The sequence below is a fragment of the Gallinula chloropus genome (assembly GCF_964237585.1).
Source record: "Gallinula chloropus genome assembly, chromosome: 8".
NCBI classification, from domain to species: domain Eukaryota; kingdom Metazoa; phylum Chordata; class Aves; order Gruiformes; family Rallidae; genus Gallinula; species Gallinula chloropus.
In genome coordinates, this window is record NC_140093.1 from 7,307,615 (window position 1) to 7,316,353 (window position 8,739).

Genomic DNA, 8,739 nt, shown 5'->3' on the forward strand with positions numbered 1-8,739 from the left:
TAAAATGGATTATTTCTGGAAGCTGTTAACCAACACCATGTTCAGAAAACTCAACTGCTCTCGTCAATCAAATATCCTAAGGACTGTGAACCAGGAAGATCATAGTGCATGATGATTCTGGATAGTGTTTTCAAAGGTATTCTCTAAAGGAGTCCCCTCTGCAATTCATGCTTAAGTGGACTGGGGTATTCACAGTATCAAGTTGTCTTCTACCTCTCTCTTAAACCTTATCACCAAGCCAGAAAGCATGAACTTGCGTCAGCACCTGAACTGCTGTAGTTCACAACCAAGCATTCTAACAAAAGCAAACGCTGACTTTTTCCCAGCTTAGTTTCAGTCTCTATTATGATAGTCAATACTAAACATGAGCTAGCTAAAGCATTATTTTATCAACAAGTTTGTGCTGTGAAAATATAAAAATTTCTGTAGTTTTCAGTAAAGAGAAACAGTCTCAAAATATGCTTCAGTAGGTTGCAGATTTTGCAACCTGTTTCTTCAGCAGTACTAAGTGAACAGCTAGATCTAGGAGAAATTATTTCAGAATATAAACCCTTTTCACTTAATTAACATTCTGTATTTCACTAGAAACATATTATAGAAAGCTTTTGTTACAGATTCTACCAGTGCACATTAGTATACTCATTATTAGCATATATCATCTTTACATTTAGTGCATATTATTACATATATTAATCTAGCAAACTCAAACATCAGAGGCTTGCAGTTTGATTTGCTTATACTGATTTTTATGGTTAATACTGCAAAGTATAAAAGTAAGCTTGAACAGACTGTTTATACATTTCCTGGAAACTATCACTGCACCCAGGAAATAGACGAAGTAGCAAACAAAGTGCCTTTAATGAAACTGTAAGTTTAAGATCACTTACTACTGCCCCACCTTCTTGCAAAAGAACTGTAGTCTACAAATGAAATGACGGGGGAGAAAAATAAAATAGTAATTTAATTCTAATACTGGATGTTACAAAAGATACGTGAAGAGCCAAACCAGGAAGTTGTTATAAAACTGTCACTCCCTACCACACCCACACTTTTTGGACGGTATTTCCTAGCATATACCTACTTTTTCAGATCCTGCAACAGGTATTTATACCGTCAGCTTTGATGCAGTACATGTGCCATTACCACACCAAGACATTTGGATTTTCTTTCCACTGAATACCTAAAATTTTATGATAAACCTGTCTGATTCCACTGGCTCCTTAGCTTTGCATACAAGAACTCCACAAGTGTACTTCCTTGCACTGGAACAGACAATTTATTTTCCCTATTTCAAGATTCACTGTTGATTCACTAGTAGTCATGTCCCGTGGATGTAATCAGAAAGGCAGACAAAAAACATACACAGGAAAAGCAAACAAATTGTCACTTATTAAAGACAACCCTACGAATACTATTTTAAGGTAGCACATCAGAAGAAATGCAATTCCAAGTACTGAATTAGACTAGCTGTAAGAACTCATTTTGGTTCACGTTAGGACACAGAACTTTAAATATTAGTATCTGAACAGTATGGGCTGCAGCTTCTATTACTTGTAGAGATTTGCACTAAACTTTCCTGTAGGAACAATGAAGAGGCCCACACACTCAGACTGCTTAATATTATAAATTCCTGAAGAGAATGAAAAGTTGGAATTTTGCTTCCCATTTTTTTGCTGAACCAACAGCAACACTTTTAGTCAAACCCACTGAAAAATCTTCACTGTGAGGGTGCTCACAATTGACCAGGAAGTATGCCCACATGCACAGTGTCCAACACATACAAGAGCAGACGAAGATAAAGAAAAAGAATTCTCCTGTAGTATTGACATACCTTGTGAAACTGCACTGTGCCTTTTGCCCAACTGAATTGTTTGGCCTATCCCCTTTATACTGGATAGCTGCTGTCAAGATGCTGGGTTGAAACCTGTACCTATATCACTTTGTAAAGTGAGACTGTGGTCAGAGCCATCTGTAGCAATAAAGAGCATTGCTATCAGAGGTGTATGTTTTCTGTAAAGTTAATTGCATCAATATAGTAGCACAAGACAAATGGTTTCTTTTTGCTGTGTTATAATAGTGATTTCTGCATAGAGAAAGTGGTTATGAGAACCCCCAATAATCTGACAGTGAAATAGGGTCACTCTTAAATTCACCCATGAGACAATCTTGCTAATCTTTAATAATTTTCAGCTTTTTCCTTAGTTTAGAACTAAATCATTTGACCTATTACTCTTTCATCTTCTAGAAGCACTAGACTCATTCCACAAGGAAGTTTTCAAAGTAGAAGAAAATGTCCCTTTTTTCACCTCTTGTGACCACCTCTCCTGTCAAGACATCTTTTCTATTATGCAAACTTCTCCTGTCCCTTTCACGCTTCTTCAAAGTGCTATAGTTAGCATCTTACATGCTTCTTTGAACAGAGGCTCTTGAAATTCCATGCTTTGCTACGTACAAAACATCTTTGAGTATGCATACCACTGTCACAAACACGGGCTGTGAAATACAGCTCTGCATTTGTTCTACAACTCTGGTCATCTGTCATAAGGCTGTGCCACATATATACGAACCATGTGTTTTTTGTGATAAGGCAGGGCATAATATAATCAAATAAACTAAAGTTAATTCGGGAAGACTGATGAAATAGCACAAAATTTTATTAATTTCTCTTTTAATAGCACCGTTTTTTACTGGCATAAAATTTTTTATCGAAGATTATAACAAGTTGCAATTAGTTACAATTACAACCCCCAAAGTTTTGATCTGTTTTCTGTCAGCATAATGAAGTTAGAATAGTAATTTGAAAAAAGCTATCAGGTGTTAAAAATATTAATGCAGAGTCACAAAAGTAACTATTTTCCCAATTATTAAAATTGATTTTTTACAGTTTTTCCGACAGTATTTTTAATTATGCTACTTTAAACTATTCACTTTCTGTAAAATTCAAAGTTTGACAGGGAACATGAAAACTAAAATCCCTTCTTTAGAAGAAAACAGCACCCGCTCTGATATACAGCAGTGCATCATCCCATTACTCAATCAGGGAGCACGCTCTCAGACGCAGTTTTCTTCCACATTACAAGGAAGTTTGCTTATTCCATGTTTTCCTCCTATTGTTTGCATTCTCGACTCCGAAGGACGGTATTTATATTTGGATTCACCTCTGCCGTTAAACCTTTTACTGCTGAAAGTCAGGGAAGGCCTGTAACTCAGAGGGCGCAGGAAGAGGCGTTCAATTAAGTTTTGTTGTTGCCGTCCGACTAACCCTCCCCCGATAAAGCCCGTGAGTCAAAACAACCACACTATGGAGTTCAAGCTGTACTTTGCACAGCCGCGAGCTTCCCCGGTCCCTTTCTAAACCGTAACGCCTCAGAGGCGGGGGCCCGTCACGCCCCCAGCCCCCTACCCCACCGCAGCCGCCGGCCAGGGCCGCCTCGCTCGCCCCGCGGCCGCGCACACCCGCCGCGGCGCCGGCCAGGCCCGCCGCTCTCAGCGCGCTCCCCACAATGGAGGAGACGGTGACCCGGCAGCACGCAGGGCGGCTGTCACCCGCCAGCCGGGCACGCCGCCGCCCCGCGGCCGCCCGCAGGTGTCAGGCACCGGCTCGCCTCCCTCCCGGGGCGCGGGAGCCGCCCGCCCCGCGTGCGGCGCGGAGGGCGGGGAGGCGGGGGGGGAGCGGCGACGGGACCGAACCGCCAGACGACGCGGGGGAGGGGAGGGGGCGGCGGAGGCGGCCGTTAACGGCCGCAGGGCGCGGGAAGCGGCGGCCCGGCCCGCCGGAAAGAAAGGCGCTCCCCCTCCCTCACGCTCCCCCCCCAACACCCCCGGTTCCCGGCTCACCCGCAGGCCCAGCAGCGGCGAAGGAAAAGGAAGACGGCAGGCGGCGGCGCGGGCCGGGCCTAGACAGCGGCGCTGAGGCGACGAGACGACGGCGGTCCCTCACGAGCCGCGCGGCAGGCAGCCAGCCGCTCCGCCCGGCCCCGCGCGCCGACGACGCCTCTCGGCCGGGCCCGCGCCGCGCACCCGCCGCTCGCGAGGAGGCCCCGAGACGGGAGCCCACCAGGGCCAGTCCGCGAGCCCCGGCGCGTGGCAGCGCGAGCGCTCGCAGCGCCTCCAGCTCGGCCGCCGCCGCCTCCCCCCCCGCCCCGCGCCCGGCCCCACTCGCCGCCTCGCTCCGCCGCCGCGCCGTGCTCTGCCCGGGTCCTTCTCCCCCGCACAAGCTTGGCGGCGTCTGGCAAGCGGGCGCGCCCATTGGCCGCCCTACTGCATGAGGTCAGGCGTCCTCCCCGCGCTATTGGCTCGATCCCGTGTGTGTACACACGCCACGCACCAATCCGCGGAGCGACGGGGAGAGGGGCGGGGCGGAAGGGTGGGGCTGGCCGAGACTCCTCGCCGCCGCCTCGCCTCACGGCCCCCGGGTGCTGGGGTCCGGCTGCCGTCGGGGCGGCGAAGGGGACGGAGGGTCGCGGCGGCCGCCCGGTGGGGGTGAGGGGCAGGGCTCAGCCGCCGGTTTGCGCCCACTGGCAACTGCAGCCGGCCGTACCTGCGCTGCCTGGCGCCCAGGTCCAGGCGCTGCCCGCCCGAGGCGGGGCGCTGCAGGTCGGTACGGAGGATGCACGGCGGGGTGTTTATATACGTCGAGCGGCGCCGCAGTGTCTGCACGCGCGGGCCGGGCCGGGCTGCGGGCCGCTTATCTATGAGGAGCTGGCGTGGCTCGGTGCCGGGGATGCAAAGTTCAGCCCCGCCGCAGGCTCGGCCGCCTCAGGTGAAGGAACATCCCGCCCTCGGCGCCGAGAACCGGCTGCAGAGGAGAGCTGCGGGGCAGCGGCGTGCCGGCGGGGACGGGGCCGGCGCTCGGCAAAGCGCAGCTCTCGCTTCCTTTTCCAGCGTGCACCGCTGGCTGGGTAACGGCCTTCCCGCGGAACAAAGCAGCGCGGGCAGACAAAGGCGGGATGGAACGGGGCAGCCGGCACCGCGCGCTGCGCCCTCGCCGCTGCCCCGCCGCGGAGCGACGCCCAGCCCGGCGCTCCGCGGGAGCGGGGAGCGGGACGCGGGAGCAGAGAACGAGCCGCAGTTGGCGAGAGTTGAAGGAGTGCATCAGCTTTTCCTTGTTTTTTTATTAATTCAACAAAGCAGGATTAAATATTCGTAGCGACAGAAGAGGAATAAAAAGCACGTCCCAGGGTAAAAGATAAACGTTAGAAAGTCAGCGCTAGTTCCATTCAAAACAAGTACCCAACGTTTGCTGGAGTACACCTTTCCCCTGTACAGCCAGCCACTCATCCAACTAACCCACTTCTCTGTAAGTCGTCTTAATGCCACTGAGCAAAAGAACGTTCATGTGGATGCAGAAACACTCTGTAAGAAACTTCTAGGCCATACACAGAGTAGACCAAACATGCTAAATTTCTGCTTTTCTTGCTTTACAGACAACATTAAATGGCCTAGAAACACTTGTTCCATCCTATCTCCTTAACTAAAAAAAAAAAAAAAAAGGAAGAAACATCAAAAAACAGGTGTTCAGCCTGTAAATTAGAGTTCTTACACCAAGGACATAAGGCAAAAATCAGCAAGAACCGTGTTCACTTCACCGGGGTAGTTCACAACTGGAAACGCAGCCACGTGCCCAGGAATTTGCTGACTTAGCAGGTTTAGTTTCTTTTCATCTTCCATAAAACACTTCCATCACACACAAGACAACCTACATCAATATCTGCAATGTTATGCAAGACACCTTCATGAAAGCATTTAAAACAAGCAAACTATCGCCAAATTCTTTAGAGACCCCTCCAAGGGGTACAGCCACAACAGCTAGCACGCACACTGAAGCATGCACTGCCTTAGAAAAGTAAGCACAACAGAAGCAAACCAGGTCGGCAGGTTTATTGCACTGTTCTGTAAGCTACCTGAGCCAAACAAATACTCCCAACTCCAAGCCAGCCTTGATAAAGACACTTAGGCTTCAAATAGTTCATTAGCTTATTTACTTTCCTGCAAGAAAAGCTGGTGAACTGAAGTCAGGTACTGTAACCGATTGTGAACATGAAAAAGCCATTTCAGCCATTAAGGAGGGAAACAGAAGGAAGGTCTCTGTGGCAGTTTGCATTTGCTTTCAACAGCAAACTGCAGAATGCAGTGACTATATATATATATTATTCATCCAGCTTAAAGCTGCTTAAACAATGCTCAGTCTGGGTGAGGGTAAGTATGCCACTTCTCTAACATCCTAAAACAATACACAGTCTTTCAGAACTTACAAAAATCATCAAAAAACATTTTAGATTTTTGTTTTCAGACATACTACAGCGTGAATTTAGTGGCTACCCACAGCAAAACCTATACTGCAGGAAGTTCTCATGTCTCCATCCAGACACAGCGGTCTTCCCAAGCCTTAGGAGACCACCTTGCTCCCTCTGCCTGGTCAGATCCCTTTCTGATCCCTCACCTTTCCCTTTCACTAGACATGATTTTTCAACGTTTGCTTGCTTTCTTGCCAGCACACACTCCTAGCTGTGATAACCTACACAAACATGAATGCAAAGCAGCCCAGCACCCCCCACCCCCCTTTCTCCTTCTGAACTTGCCCCTACTCCCTCTAAAACTTTTAACTAAAATGCTGCCCAAACTCCCTGACGTGTAGTAGTGACATACCTGCTTGTCTGAAGAGAGGACCACAAAGATGTCTCTGCTTTTTGGCTTGGACAAGAACGCGCACGAAACCCCTCTAGTCCATGCCCCTCTGACTGGTGAGAAGTGGTTGTTACCTTTTTCCACAAGGCTGCTGTTCACCTGGAGAGCTTCTGTGCTGTGCCTTGATCCTGGAGACAGCATGGCTGGTTGAAGGATCTTGCTACAGAGATAGTACCAAAAAGAAGCCATAAGGCTGAAACAGCAACTCAGTATCTTCCTTTTTTACCTTCTTCTGACAGGAAAGCAAGTATAAATGCTCTTGTCAAAAACAGATGAGAGTGACTGAATTGATTTTACATAAAATTAGCTGTTACAGGAGAGAACACTGCTTAAAAGAAAACAGTATTCTGAATCTTGGCAAAGTTCATTACAGTGAGATTTTAAACATAGCTGACTTGATTCTTAAGTTATGTAAGAAAACTCATGTGACATCTGCTCAGTATTTTCAGTGATCTGAAGACTGCTATTTGTGACCTTTCTCTTGATATGCAATAATTTAATAGTAGTAGTGAAATCCCTCCACCATTAGAGGAATTTTTCATGCCATGTAGTCCCCAGATACCTAACAGGGCTGTGTGGTAAAACTGCCCAACTGGGATGAAATTCTCTACCACCAGCACCACGAGTATCTGAATGCAGGATACTCCAAGATCTCTCAACTGATTTCCCAATCTTCACATGCCTGATGGAGTGCATTACTAACCAATCTTAAGTAAAATACTGCCTCATCTAGTGTATCTCTTAAAATGATAAAACTACAAACTAGTCAGTTAATAATTTTTGTATTGTTACCTTTACTATCAAACTCAGCTGACAGCAAATGTAAAATTGCATATACTTTTCAAACTGCTGAAAACTGCTGCTGAAGCAAGAATAAAAGAACAAAAATCAGAAGAGCTGTCATATTTTAAATAAAATTTAGTGTGAGGCCTACAATGCCTTTCTGTGGAGCAAAAAATGAGACATAACAGCACCTGTAAAAGTATATTTACTAATATAAACTATTAACTAATACATAAACAAATGATTAATTACAAGGTACCACTTTAGATATTATCACATTAATAATTTCCTGGGAAGAGAAAAATCAGTTTATCTTGTGATTAGCCAAAAGAAGCCTAGTGCTCAGTAACCAAATTCCTTCAAGAAGTCTTTTAGTGTGTTCAAGTCTTTGGGCAACTATGCATCACAAGCTGTGGCAGGTGTCCTGACCTCCAAAGGCTGCTCCAACTTGGTATGCTTAAAGACACCATTTACTCACTACTTGGAACCTCTCCACCACTTTGCAGATCATTAGAAAGGCTCAGATGGTGAATACAGTAAGGCCTTTTTGCATCCTTAATTTGCAGTGAAGTTCCTCTCCTGTAGATTGAGGCCAGTAAAAACAAAACAGGTTAAATTTCCTGCTTCAAGTTAAACAGTAACAGTGGTACAGTTATCCTCTAGGACACTATCTAGAACAAGAGGTCGATATAGTCTTGGGTATCTTCTATCCTTCTAGCTGTGCTATGGCCAGGATGACAACCACCACTGTGTGAAGGTGCAATATAAAGCACATGGCTAGCTAAATTACCTTCAGCTCTTGTTAAAGCTCCATCTGGGAACACTCTGGGAACCCCAATCAAGCCTAGCAAAACCACAGAACTCATAAGTGAAAGTCAAGGAGATCCTTTATCAAGAGGTAAGAGGTAGATATCCTTAGGCAGCCTCTGATCAAGCTGAACTCCTTCAGTGACAACGAAGTATGGAATAGTGGTGACTGAGGCCATAAACTTCTGCACAGAATGACAGACTGAAAGCATGTTTGGCCTACTAGAACCTTCTTGCCAATGAGCATTTTCCTTAGCAGTGAGGCTGAAAGGACAAAGAAGATCACAAGCTGAACATGGGTGTTGAAACAATGCAGGTGGTTCCACGTATTCTGTCACTACAGGATCTTACCTTACAGCAGGAGTAGAGGGAACCTCATCAATAGACTTGAGAGTCTTTGCACCTGGACAGCCAAATTTTGTGGTCCAAAAAGAAAAGAAAGTATCTATCGAGCTATCGATC